The sequence below is a fragment of the Miniopterus natalensis genome, chromosome 16, assembly GCF_054644295.1.
Source record: "Miniopterus natalensis isolate mMinNat1 chromosome 16, mMinNat1.hap1, whole genome shotgun sequence".
NCBI classification, from domain to species: Eukaryota; Metazoa; Chordata; class Mammalia; order Chiroptera; family Miniopteridae; genus Miniopterus; species Miniopterus natalensis.
Window position 1 is genome coordinate 1,685,518 of NC_142096.1, and position 14,261 is coordinate 1,699,778.

The 14,261-nt window shown below is 45.9% G+C and overlaps 1 long non-coding RNA gene across 16 annotated transcripts in view; it reads left to right on the forward strand.

The window, feature by feature from the left end:
* LOC107526463 (uncharacterized) overlaps window positions 1-14,261 on the forward strand; it is a 276,844-nt gene that overhangs the window by 224,101 nt on the left and 38,482 nt on the right. The window contains exon 8 of one of the 16 annotated variants that reach the window (XR_015715775.1): window positions 3,559-13,179. The exons of 14 other annotated variants lie outside the window; for them this stretch is intronic. This is a non-coding gene — a long non-coding RNA (uncharacterized LOC107526463). Of the gene's footprint in view, window positions 1-1,746; window positions 2,755-3,558; window positions 13,180-14,261 lie in introns of those variants that run through there. One more of the 16 variants, XR_015715777.1, reaches the window with a different exon arrangement.

The window sequence follows — 14,261 nt, forward strand, 5'->3', positions numbered from 1 at the left end:
ACGCACCCAAGGACCGGTCGCCGTTCTGGCCTCCGGCTCCCCCACGGGTTTCTAGTTCTGCAGGGCTCGCTGATGTGCTCGGAGACGTTACGCACGTTGGTCGTATTGAACGAAAGACTCACTTGCATACATTTATTGATTGATTTTTGCTCAGTCTAAGCTACATGCCAAGATTTTCCAGGACTCGGCTGCTTGAATCTGGGTATTTGTTATGTGCATGAAATGTCCACACTCCCTTCCAATTCTCTGGACCACTTCTTCTGAGGAGCCCGCCTCACGAGCATGTGAGCGGCACGATTTTCCCTGTTGGAAGGGGTGGTGGAGTGGCCTGTGATGAGGCCATGAGAAGCATATTGAAATCACTGAGCCCAGCGGCTGAGCATCGACCTAGGATCCAGGAGATCGCAGTTCGATTCCCGGTTGGGGCACAGGCCCGGGTTGCAGGCTCGATCCCCAGTCGGGGGTGTGCAGGAGGCAGCCGATCAATGACTCTCTCATCATGGATGTTTCTCTCTCTCCCTCTCCCTTCCTCTCTCTGAAATCAATATATTAAAAAAAAAAAAAAAAAAAAAGAGCCCGGCCGGGCATGGCTCAGCGGTTGAGCGTTGACCTCAGATCCAGGCAATTGGGGTTCAGTTCCCGGTCAGGGCACAGGCCTGGGTTGTGGGCTCGATCAATGACTCTCTCATCATTGATGTTTCTGTCTCTCTCTCTCCCTCTCCTTTCCTCTCTCTGAAATCAATAAAGATATATTTAAAATAAATAAAAAGAAAAGAAATTGTCTGAAATCAATGGGAATGGATCAGAGCCCCTTCCCAAACAGCTGGCCTGGGGGTGCGGCGTGGCCAGGTGCCCTCAATGACGTCAGAGCAGAATTCCCGGGAATTGCACACGTGCTCAGAGCCCACAGAAGCCCACGACGCCCTGTTCCTCCCCTTAGCTGGCGAAGGGCCCTCCCTCAGAGAGGAGCTCCTGGCGTGCAGCATCCTCTGAATCCCTAAAACCCCCACCAATGTAGCAGGTCCTTGAAGCGTGGTCTTCCTCACAATCTTTCATGTATAATATCCTTCCCTAAATGTATTCACTTAGATCTTGCCATGTTCATATTTATTTTTTCTTCTTTTATTAAGCCCTGGCTACGTTGATTGTTTTTGAGCCAGTCGTGTCTATCAGGAAAGACAAATGTTTATTCTTGAACTCACTGCAGTGAAATCAAGTAAAGCTGACCAGGCAACAATTGAAAGAATGAGTTTAAAAACTTAAAATAATGTGAAAATTAATAGAATTTTAAACCACAATTAGGTTTGTGTTGTTAAAACCAAGAACAAAATATTCTGTTCTTTATTAAAAATACATCTCAGCTTTATTCGATATGATTTTGAGAGAGTGGCATATAACCTTATAGAAGAAATTATTTATAGTGAGCCTATGAAAATAAATTTTGATGTTCTTGCATATGGCTGCTTGTAAGTAGAAATAAATTTTATGATCCTGCCATATATCTAGTTACCTGCGTCATTTTGCGATCAGTGCAAGATATACATTCCTATCTGTTGATAACAAAAAAAGATGCATTTTTAGATTGTCACACAGTAATAAATGAGTTTGTTTACAACGAAAAATAAAATATTGAAGTCTGTGATGATCATTATTATATTAATTCTGCACGTTACATGATTTATCGATAGTATCTGGTCTATACCAACTTTTCCATGGTCTTCTTCCTGTAATATTTTCATTGCTTAGCTATTTGCATCTGGACAAATGAAACAGGCACGAACATGAAGGGGAAATCAAAACTGCATTGAAAACATCAACAAACCGTAGCAGGCCCGAGGTCGCCGGCTGTGTAGCTGCATTCGACTTCCTTCTGCTGGATCCTTCAGCTTCAGTTTAGACATCGCCACGGTTTAAGTCCCTTATCCCTGTCAACTCCTCAAAACACACTCAGATGTTAAGCTCGTTAAGAAGGGAGAGCGGGACTCGGGACTTCAGGACCGAATGTAATCTCTGTCACAGGGATTGATTATAAAGAAATGATCATCCTGAAATAAGTAAGTGGATCTGTCTGCTGTTAATAAACAAACTCATATTTTCAGTAACTACCGGGCCTAACGTGAGCCATAAAAGACTAAGAACATTCCCGCAAGTCCTTGTTGAGGTTTAAAATAAACGTCGCCTTTAAAACAGTCACCGTTGTTTGCCCGTCGATGTGAAAAAGGAGGGGCGCAGAGATAATTAGGAAAAATACGACAGAGAATTCATCTCAAGTATCTTTGTCCTAAGGTGATTTTCTTTTGTTTGATTTAACAATCAAGTTATTTTAAAATATGCTAATTGCCCGCCTCTGAAAAACCCAGAGTCAGCCGCGTGTTGCCATGGAAACTCTGCGTGTACTTCATCAAACAGCACGAGGTGTCGTGAAGCAGGAGGCCCCAGGTTTGTGACCCTCGGGAAGAGCAGCGGTCAGGTCAGCGCCGTTCTCCCTCGCTACCGACCAGCAGGATCCGAAGGCTCCCCTTTCTCGCGCGGAGCAGAGGGGTCCTGGGCGACGGTCCCGCTCCGTGGGAGCAGCCAGCGTAGGTCTGGGGGGTCTGCACCCTGCTCTCCACCAGGCACCGTGAAACTAAGCAGAGAAATGTGGGCACCTGTCGGTTCATGCAGACCCCGGGGCCCCCCTTCCCGCGGAGCGCGGCATCTCCAAGGCGGGTCCTCACCCTTCCTACCGGGCTCAGGACAAGCAGGCGGCGGCTGGGAGCCGACACGTCCAGGAGACTCACTGGGGGGGTCTTCCCAACAGTCTCAGCGTCTGACTTGAGCTTTGTGCATCCTGGGGGCACAGGGCACAGGCGTCCTCTAGGTCCATCACGTGTGCTTCCATCCATCCCGCGTCCTGCTAACGCGGATCATTGAGGCCGACGGACACGTGGAGAGACCCCGAGAGCCCCGGGAAGCCTAATGATGAGATTAAACTGCCTAGAAAATGTGTTTCTCTGTGAACTCCCCTGAAGGGGGCCTGCGGTCACCTTTCCTTCGGCCTTCACGGCGCCCGGCAGAAGCGAGCGTAGTTCAGGCCGCAAGTCGCCGCGGGAGAGCGGGTTCACGGGGGACAAGCCTGGATTTGCAGAGAATGAGGCTCCTCTGCGGTGCCGGGCGTCGTGCGTCGTTCACTGCGATGAGCCCGGCAAGGCCACGGAGCTGGAGTGGGGTGGAGGGGTGGCCAGGGCCGGAGGGGAGGGCCCCCGAACGCGAGTCAGCGGCCGACAGGCCCCAGGCTGGGGAACCTCGGGGGTGAAAATGTTCGGTGATTGCGCTTAGCTCGCTCTCACCCACATGCGTGCACGTGTGTGTTTACACAAATATAGACACGGGGGTCCCAAAACATGTAGACCCTCCCAACGCCCCGCGCCCCTCACTCTCTGGAAGGTGCTAATAGAGCTGCTAACCGTAGGAATTTGTCCGGGGGTTTTTTCTATTTTTGTGAATTCTTACAATTTTCTAAATACAAGATCATGTCATCTTCAGACGGAAATCGTTTTCTCTCTCTTCCAAATCCAGATGCCGTTAGGACCTCAGCAGGAGGAAGGAAAGGCCTCTTCTTATCCAGGAAGGGCTCAGCCAAATGTAAATTTAAAAGAAGTCGTGACAACAGGTCGCTGTTTATTGTTTGCTCCGTTATGTTCGACAGTCGTAGGTGGCAGGTGCCTTAGAGCTACACGCTCCCTTTAAAGCAACTCCGTCCACACACAAAAGAATGAAGTTGGATCTTTACCTTACACCATCTACGAAAATCAGCTCATCATAAATCAACTTCTAAATGCAAGAGCTAAAATTATAAAACCCTTAGAAAAAAACACACCACGTGGTTAAAGCGTCATGGCCTTCGGTGCGGCAGTGATTTATTAGATCTAACGTCACGAGCACAGGCGAAAAACCAAAAAGAAACGAACAAGCGGGAATTTCAAGAGGGCGAATCACCCGAAAGGATTAGAGGAAACAGAACCAAGCAAACAGGCAGAAACAAACAGAACCCCAGCTGCAGAGGAGCCCCAAAGTCCCGAGGGGATCCCCGGGAGGTGGCAGCTACACAGGGACGGAGTCAGGGTGTCCCCAGGGTGCTGGCGCCCGCAGGGAGCCCCGAGGGGTGCGGGGCAGCTCCCGGGGCTGCCCTGAGGACTCGGGCATTTCCCGCCGTTCGGTGTCACTTCTTGGGGAACGACAAATCCATGCCTCTCTCTCAAATCAATACAAAATAAAAGTAAATAGTTTTCTGCATTAAAATTTGGATCTTTCTGGGACAATCTCCTTACTTCTTTACATCTGTTCTTTCAAACAACCTTCCACCAGCCACCCCAAGTGCTCTGCTGTTTTTGCAGCTGCTGACAGGTTTCCGTGTTGTGGAGACGGGCCGTGTTTCTAACCGCGTTAGAGAACTTTCAGACTCTTAAAATGTTACCTGCTGCTCTCAATCGTCTCATTTTGTTCCTTAATTTCTCCCTATTGTTAGGCACGCCAGTCATCTTAATGAGCGAAGAGTAATTAACGCCTCTTCTCACTGCTTCTTTCAAATATCTGTTATCTCGTTTAATATTTTACATTATTTCGTTCCTAATATAGCATCATGGCAAGTGTATAAACTAACCAGTGTTAATGGGGCTGTGCGAGAAATCGAAGACTTTTATATGTGTAGTAGTTACTTTAAAGTAATTTTCAGTTTAGAAAAAAAAATTGTACTTTCGAGAGCTCCACATAGTTAACATAAATTTGTCCAATCTTCACAACTGGTCTTTGTCAGCTTCTTAATGGTCCTTCATTATAATTGAATTTATTCTTACAACTCCCCCAAAATTTGTATGAGAATATTAAATGATTCAAAAACTAGACAGAAAATGTCTATTCAGTGGCTATTTTATAAAGAGATAATTGTCATAAAAACAACATACATTTGCATCATTTATACCCATCTGCCGTCACGGGTCCAGTTGCTGACGTTTTTATGGGAGAATTTTGCAACAAACGTGGTAAGCAGAATAGTAGCTGGGTCTGGCCTGATGCAGCGTCCTCCCGATTCAAACAGAACTGCTGTGCGAGCCTGGTGCTCCTGAGCGCAACCTGCTATTTAGGTTCTTATTTTTGTCTCCTTTCCCACCCTTGGTTTCTCTTCTAAGACAATACCACACACAGAGTTTATCTGTACAATTCTCTTCCTTGCAACTCATCCTAAACACATTATTTTAAATTAATTTTGGAGAGGACCACTGTCAATTAATGAAAAGCCTGTTTTATACAATTTTAAAAGTCACTCTGTGTCTAATATACATATGCACATGCACAGCAGGTAAGAGAATTTTATCTACATGCTACGACTTGTTAACACACTGGAGGCCTCCTTATCTCCTTTGGTAAAGAGATAGCTCGTAGATAACTAGCCGACTGATTTTATCTGAACGGCTTTAGCGTAATTTTCCTAAGTGGGAAACTCTCCCTTCTCGCTTTGTTTCCACTGTCAGTTCGCTCTGTACACACTTCACCCAAACACAGGCCAAGGCGAAGTGTAGCTTTGCTGCGTTTTCCGAGAGACAGAGCCGCCTCCGCCAGCCCACCAGGCCTCCCGCAGGGGCCGCGATGAGGCCCTTCCCTGCTGGCAGACAGGCTCCCTCTCTGAGTGCTGAAGAGTCTCCCGCGTCCTCCTCCCGGCCGTGGAGACGCCTGCCCTCCTCCCTGAGGCCTCGGCCAGGCCCCCGGCCGCTCGGAGGCGGGCGCTCTCCCCCAGCGCCCCCGCACCCTGGCGGTGAGCGTGTGTTTTAATAACTGGAGTATTTTGTTTAAGAATCTTAAAAATGGCTTGACAGGTGCTCAGAACGATTTTTCAAAATTATAACAAAGTTAAAGTTGTCGCTGTGGAATCGGACCAGCTTGCGACCTGTTTCGCCTGATTTGACGCACTTTTCTGATGTCTTTCGTGGCTAAATAGCATCCCGGGGAAGAAGCCTAAATCTTTTCTTCCATAAAGATGCCAAGATGTATAAAAAGCGCCCCCAAAATGACAGTCACACTTTTCATGATATAGAAAACATCGCCGAATAAGCATTTTACATTTTTTTTTCTACATAGACCCAAGTTATTGCAAATAACTTGGACCGAAACGCCAGCGCTTTGAATTAAGGCTGCATTTCTTGGGTGATCTTAGGCACTCTGCCCACGTGGCCCCGGTATTCACAGTCAATGTGGAATTGGAAATTAAGACTATAAAAGAGGGGAAATGCATACTTAACGTGGTAGGAAATGAAGTATTATATGAAAAAAAATCAGTCCTCTCTTTTGCTCTATTTTGTATTATCTACAAAAATACCACAGCGATCTAAAGAATATGTAAATTCTAATAGTTTCCATCTTTGTTTTCTTTCTCACAAGACAAAATGTAAAACCCTGCTATTAAACCATGTTACAGAGAAAAGAAAACAGGAGAGCCTAGGAAATGAAGACACTAATCCAGGGGATGGAAAACATCCTAATTGCCCACGAGCAGAGTTCTGCTGGGTCCGCCCACTGGGTGCAGCGGGATCTGTGCTAATTAGGAGCATCCTTCATCCGGCTCGTCTGGAACCCGCTGAAGTTCCCAAGTCAGCACTTAGCGATCAGAAACAAACAGAAATAGGCCTTTCCCACCTCGGAAAACTCCCAAGATAAACATAAAACAATCACCAGAAATACAAGTTCGCGACTTTTATGAATGTATAAAATATTTTTATTTATTGGGCTATGGAAGATACTTTCTCTGGAGCATGTTTTTTTTCCCCCTTGAGCGCCCCCGAATGGTTAGCACGTGATCACAGCGCATCGTGTGCGGTCCCACGTTGTCTCTGACCTTCTGCAGCAGTTTTAAGGGGTGCGGGCCAAGGGTCCCGCCTGCGCCGAGCCAGCCCCCGCCTGGGGAATGCATTCACCAGCCCCATTGCATACAAATTTAAAAGTAATACGTGTAGAAAGCTTTTTGGTGAAATTAAACTTTTCACTTGAGTTTCAATTAAGGAAATAGTTGTTTCTTAACTAATGCCAGTAAATAAAATAAAAATAAAAAAAAAAACTCATAAAAACCAACATAATGAAGGGTTTCAGGCTATTTTCTGGGAAATTCTAACAGGTCTATCGCGACCACCCCCTGATGCATTCATGGAAGATTCGTTTGTCTCTGGGGAGGTGGCCAGGTTGCAGTGGGCGCGGCCGGTGTCTCTCAAGGGGCCTGATCTGCTCGGCCTGTGGCGGGAAATCACATCTGATCCGCTCCAAAGGGCATCGGGTCTCATGTGAGTGGCAGCTCCCTCTTCCCAAGGAAAAGCCGGCCGGGTAAACGCGGACCTGCTTCCAGTCTCGCTCCTTATGCCTGCAGCGCCCTTGAGTTAGCGTCCGCATTTGTTAATTTTTTTAAAAGACATGTCTTGATTTCAGAGAGAGGAGGGGAGAGGGAGAGGGAGAGAAACATCGATGATGAGAGTCACTGACCGGCTGCCTCCTGCGCGCCCCCTGCTGGGCATCGAGGGGCCCGCACCCCGGGCCTGTGCCCCGACCGGGAATCGAACCTCAACCTCCTGGTTCCCAGGTCGACGCTCAGCCGCTGAGCCAGGCCGGCCGGGCCCATTTGTTAGAGTTTTAAGTTAGAAAGCTGCACACTGCCCACACGTGTCACTTCTCCTGCTCTTCCTTAGAGAACAGGACAGTGACAGACAAAGGAGCTTTTCTCGAGCTCAGTCTACTCAAAGGCACGAAGAACCGAACGCGTTAGCTGCACTCGGTCCTCTCTCTGACGTGACACATTCCCAGAGCTTAGGAGCCTAACGCGACGCAGGCCTGTGTTCCTGGGCTAGGCCTGGGGCATCAGCAGGGCTGGGAGGCGCTCTCGAAGCGCCGGAGAGAACCCCCTTCCTTGTCCTTGATGTTCACTGTTTCTCAGGCTGTTTACCCAAATGCGTTTGTTAGTCACCTGCTTGCTTTCCAGCATCGCCGTTTTATACGTTTCTGCGTCCCGGGGACTTTAATCTAGCTCTTTTGATATTTTCCTTTGAAAATCTTATGTACTTTATCCCTCTTCCCGCTTATTCTGGGCGTTTTCATCCCAGGCTGCTGTCTTCCGGCAGCCTCTGCGCCTTTTTAAGGAGTGTGTGTTCCCGCGTCCCCGAGATATGGCCCCAGGTTCCCAGCAGGTCCCTTTGTCTCGCTAAGTGTGGATTATTTTCAGTGTGACACGTAGAGCCTAGGAGCCCTTTCCCTGCCCTGCTGGGTACTTCTTCCAATAACAGCCTTTGCGTTTGTCACTATTTTCCATTTAATAGTCTTCGGACAAAGCAACCTTCCTTTAACCGTTTCGTGGCCAGGTGGTCACAGCTCTGTCACTGTGTGCGTTGCGCTCGGCTGGATGTGGGCTGAAAAGTTTCTCAAATCTACGGCTGCAGGTTGTTGAGATCAGACCTCCGCTGACTTCAAATGTTCAGCGTTTATTTCCTTCTCAGTTCCCCCCACTCTCCGGCACCCGGACAACGTTGCCAGCGGGCCTTCTTTTCCCAGTGCTGAACCCTGAATCCAAAATTTTATTTATCGCTATTATATTTCTTAATATACGTATGAGAAACTTCCAATCTTGCTCCCCAAAAACCACTGCAGCAACCTCCTCTCTGTCTGTGTCCCTTCTAATGTCTGAGTGGATATAGAAAGGCATGGGGGGGGGGGTTCCAGCAACACCCGAATTACGGCTCCCGTGGAAAAGGCGTGACTGTCAGGGTCTCTGGTTGTGAGGAATAGCTGCTCCCACAGAGAGGTCGGGAAAAGGGAATGTACTGTCTGCCCCAGGACACGCGCCCTCCCGGCGAAGACGCGCGTAGCGGGCCTTCTGCACTGTAATAAACGCAAATAATCTTACAGTCGATGGGCTTTCTGTGTCTGCAGCCTTCTTTTGAATTCTAGAAGCTTTATTCGTTATATTTTGTTTTTAGTAAATTTACGGTTTTTCTGTTTTTTAGGTATGTTTGTGCCAGTTTGAGGGCAGCTACTGTTAAAATGTCATATTTATCCAGAAATGTTTATATTTGACATTTACTTCACTGAAAAGCTACTCGGTAAACCAATAAATGTGTTCGGCTTGCCAATATCTCATTGATTTGCACTAACTAGACATCTTCGAATGATAAGTTTTAAACTTTACCACGTAGGAGAGTTTTAAAAATTCAAAAAAATTCTCCTCCGGTTTCACTGCACAGTCAAGCACAGTGGCAAATGCAATAACGACAAATATATTAACATATACTTTAATCAACAACCACATAGCAGCCTGCTGGGCTGATGATTTTGGATACATGAGGCCTGATTGCATTTTCCTAATTAAACATTTTTTCTTAATATATTTTACACTTACATATTCCCCGAATCATGACAAGTATCACTAGAATTTACTCTGCTGTTTCTAAAACTTAAATTTATGAGTAAAAATGAAAATATATATTTCTTTCCATAATAACCAGTGAATAAAACATGTACTAGAAAATATACATACATCAGACTACAGATCTGGGTCAAATTGATTTTTTTTTAATATGTTTTTATTTTAAAGAGAGATGAAGGGGAGAGGAAGAGAGAGAGAAACATCCATCTATTGCCTTCCCCATGTACCCTGACCGGGTACCAAACCCAAAACCTGGGCGTGTGCCCTGACCAGGAACCCAGCTGGCAACCTCTTGGCGCACAGGAGGGTGCCCAGCCACCTGCACGCACTGCAGGCTGGGTCGAGGTAATTTTATTATAAAGACATTTCAAACTTTACTTAGGTCTTACTGCTTAAAATCCAGTCCCAGGTCTCCAGTAACTGAATATTTTTTAAGATTCCAGGTAAAACTTCTCTAGTTTCTGGATGTTTCCGGAAAAGGGAAAGGACCTCTGATACCACAGGGTTTCTTCGGTGTCCGAATGTATTTCCTGAGTTCTGTATGAAGTCCATTAACTACCTAAAGTCCCTTTAGGAACAGTAACCCCCGTGATCTGTGAATGTGACGTCGACCGGTGGGGCCTCATCGGACAGCAGAAGCTGACGCATCTTTGCACATCCTCGGAGTCGCTGCTTAACTTGCTCCTGCCGCTTGCTGCCGCCACATAATTTCTTCAGACTCGATCTGACGGCTTCCACTCCTCACCTGTGTTTATAAAAATATTCTGCTCTTAAAATATTTCTGAACAGCCGTAGCATTTATAATACATTACAGAGAGCTTCATGGGGAGACTGAGCAGTAGGAATTTGTCATGAATAATTTATACGTAATGATTTCCAAAACAAGGGTATAAAACATAAACTAAAAATAAAATGGTTTTGTTTGGCTTAAGGTGAGACCAAAAAAAAAAAAAAAAGTTTAAACAGAAAACTTGTAAGCTACTTAAAGTTATATAAATGTAAAAAAAAAAAATACCCACTTTTCTCTATGCTACTTACATGTCCTTACCATAACAACAGGAACAGATTTTTTTTTTTTCTATAATTCAGTTTTATGGAAATTTATTTCAGTTTTGCATTAAGCATTAAAAATCACGGGAAGCGGTCGCCAGTGTGGCTCAGGTGGTTGGGGGTCATCCTGTGCAGCAAAAGGTCCCCGTTTGATTCCCGGTCGGGGCACATGCCCGGGTTTCGGGCTCAGTCCCCGACGGCGGGCGTGCAGGAGGCATCTGGTTGATGTTTTGCTCTCACACTGATATTTCTCTTTCCCTCTCCCCTCCTCTCCTTCCCTCTCTCTCTAAAAATCAGTAAAAAATAATAATAAAAAATAATGGGAAGGCAGATGAATTGATTGGGACTATTTTTCTGCCCTTGGTCGTTAAATCTCTGGGCGACTCAAGGTGCCTGGAGCTGCGTCCTGTTAGCAAAATGCAGCGGGTGTGACTGTAAAAATGACCCGAGGAGCAGGCAGCCTCTCGCTGTGGCAAACAGCTCGAGGAGCCGGCCCGGAAAGACGAAGTTTCCCGCTTGAGGCGCGTGAGCCGTGAGAAGCGGCCCGTCAGTCCGCAGGTGCCACCCGGGGCGGAGGCCCAGCGCGGACAGGTCACGGTGTGACCTCTCGTCTTATGTCGGATCCTTCATCGGGGGGACCAGAGGCAGCCAGGGCTCTGCAGGTGATAATTCTGCTGTATAATCATCTCCTTTTAATTTAAAATTATCCTATGATATTAATAATAGTGTGAAGACACTGCAACTAAGGGATTTGGTTTTCTCAGGCCTGTTATGATCCCTTAGCTATCGAACTGAAGAGAGGATAGTTGATATAATTTAAAGGTGACTCGTTATAAAAAAAAAATAACAATCATAAGGCACGTGTTTATTTCCTGAGGGGTCAGGCTATGCGGGCGTTGATCTGTGAGTGTTTCAACACGGATGATTTTGGGTCGTATCATCACAACCCCATGAGATTATCTTTACATATTAAGCCCCCTCATAAAGCATTTTGAACAATTTTCTTTAAATCACAACAATGTAAAAATGAAAAGCCATTTTAAAAATTGTGTTTTCTAGTATGCATAATTAAGTGAGACCAACCTCATCTGGCATCATTTATAGCCTATCTATCATAAAAACTTAAATATATTGTCTTTATTGCACCCCAGATATGTGCTAAACTGTGCCGGTGTTGGCCTAATATGCGGAATCTGAATAGAAAATGTAAACTATTCATGAGCAGCTTTACTGCCGGCAAGCAATACAAACTGAAGGCATCCCTTTGCCTCTGAGAGAATGGGGGTAAAGAATATTCTGAGGACAATAAAGTTTAGTACCAAGTTTAATGGTTTATAATTCACTGGCGTCAATTTGGAACAATCACACCTTTCTAAGTCTAATAGGTGCCTATTATGTACCTACCTACCTAGCTACCCCGCCAGCTCTGTAGATTCCCGCTTTACCCGAGTACATAGCCCGGAGAGTCCATTAATAACATTTATTGTAAACTTTCAGCCTAGGCAAACAGAACGTACTCGTCCAGGTACATAATTGTTTGAAGGACATTAGCAATGCATAACGTGCCGGCACCCTAGTCTTCATGACTGTTTTATAAGCCAGTAGATACGCCAAGGGTGTAATTTATAACCCAAATCACGGACCTCGTGCGATATTGTGGCAATTCCTGGGGAATCAAAGTGTGAATAAACATAATAACTTACGTTTATGTACCTGCTATTATAACTTCAGAGGTAAAAGGCAATAGGAAGCTGCTCTGAGCTCCCGCCATGGTTAGTAACCATCACAGCAGAAAAGGAGCCCTGGCCGGGAGCTCGTCGTGGGTCCAGTCCCCTGTCAGGGCACAAACGGGAAGCACCCAGTGACTGTGAAAATAAGTGGGGCAGCAATTCGATGTCCCCCCTCCCTCTCCGCCTCCCTTCCGCTCTCTCTCGAAAATCAATGGAAAAAATATCCTCGAGTGAAGATTAATAACAACAAAAAATCAACCAAGGTGATTCACCATATTAACAAATAAATAAGTAAAACAATATGCTTATCTCAATACACAGAGAAAAAACATTTGTCAAAATCTACCATACACTTCGGAAAACTAGAAATACAAGGGTAGTTCTGTGAACCACCTACAGCGAGCATCGGATTGACGGTAAAGACCGAATGCTCGCCCCGGGCGAGGGTGTCCCCCTCCGCAGGCCAGCAGCAGGAGGGAGGTAACCCGGGTTTGCAGGAGACCTGGTCTCGCATCTTGCAACTTGCCCAGCTCACGGAGCCCTGGCCCATCCAACTCCTATTCCTGAAGCCACTCTCCACGAAAACGCGGGGGAGCGCGCTAAGGTGGAACACACAGCAACTAAAATTTAAGGGAGATGGAAATAATCTGCACTCACCTGGAAACAGGCCGTGTTTACAGGAGCTCGGCATCGGTTCTGAACCGTGTGGGGCCATATGGTTCATTTTCTCCTGGATCTCAGTGGCTGCTCAGAGGAGTCCTGTGAATGAAATGCAGCAAAACCTCGATACAGCGGCTAATTCGGGCAAGGGGGTGTCCGTTAAAGCCAAAAGTCCGTTATATAGGAAAGGAGGTTTTTCTTATTGTATGTTAAGAAATTGACAAATTACTTTACCTGTTTTTACTTATGTAGACGTTTGTGTAATTAAAATTAAGTACGTATGAAAAGTTTAATTTCACAGAAAAGTTCTCTGTACGTATGACAGTAATTTTCAATTTATGCTGAATTAGGTCTCGGAAGTGGGCGCTCGCCAGCCGGGACTCCGCAATGCCCGCAGGCGGGGCTGCGCAGCTGGGAACCTCCTGGGCCCGCGTGAGGGAGTCACAGGCTGCGGGCGAGCCCGGGCCCGTCGTTCCCCGACACTCCACGAGGCGCGGCTCTCGGATTTGAATGTGGAGACTGTAATTGTAGATACGTAATATTTATTTACGTCGGGGAAATCACTAGTGTTTTTTTCCAACATATGGCCTATTCGCTAAAATTTGTTAAAAATAACAGTGAATTGATTTTTTAAAAAAATAACCTGTTAATTTAATTATAAGCAAATCTTGGTTAAAAGCATTTAAAAATTAACAGAGTATTATTTTCACATATGACATACAGACTGGTAATTTTGTCTGTTAAATCCAAAGTCCGTTAAATCGAGGTCCACAAACATAATGTAAAGATTAAGTATATTTATTGATCATAATTTTAATCAAGAAACTTAGGGGGAGACAGTAGAATAGCCTAGTAACTGTTTAATTATTTAATTATAAATTAATTAGAATATTATTTAAGTTAATAATATTAACTAAGAAAATAAAAGCCATTAGAATAGCCTAATAAGCGTTAAGTTTCACGTGACTTCCCCTTAAGGAAATTGTTCTGGTTTAAACTTTGATATTTTGCAGGAGGGCACTGGTAGAGCTTTTATTTGAGAACATAGACTAGTTTCCATACGCCCATAACCGGACCCAGCGCAGCAGGTCCGCCCACGCAGAGTCTCAGGTCTGCGTCCACCTGGGCCCGGGCTCCTCAGGCTCTCTGCTCACAGCCCTTTGCAAATCAGTGGAAACGCCCGATCCAGTCATCAGCCCCCGGGTGTGAAACCGAACGGAGACAGTGACCCTGGAGATAGCATTGCTCTTGAAATTGAAAAATTATCTCAGTTATTACAGAACTCGGGGACTCGTTTCCTGTTTCAAGGGCGGTAAAGTCGTGTGCGAGGGAGTGTTTCTCCGGCAGCCTTCATTCTCAGCCGCTCGCCGGGGTGTCGGGAGGTCTTG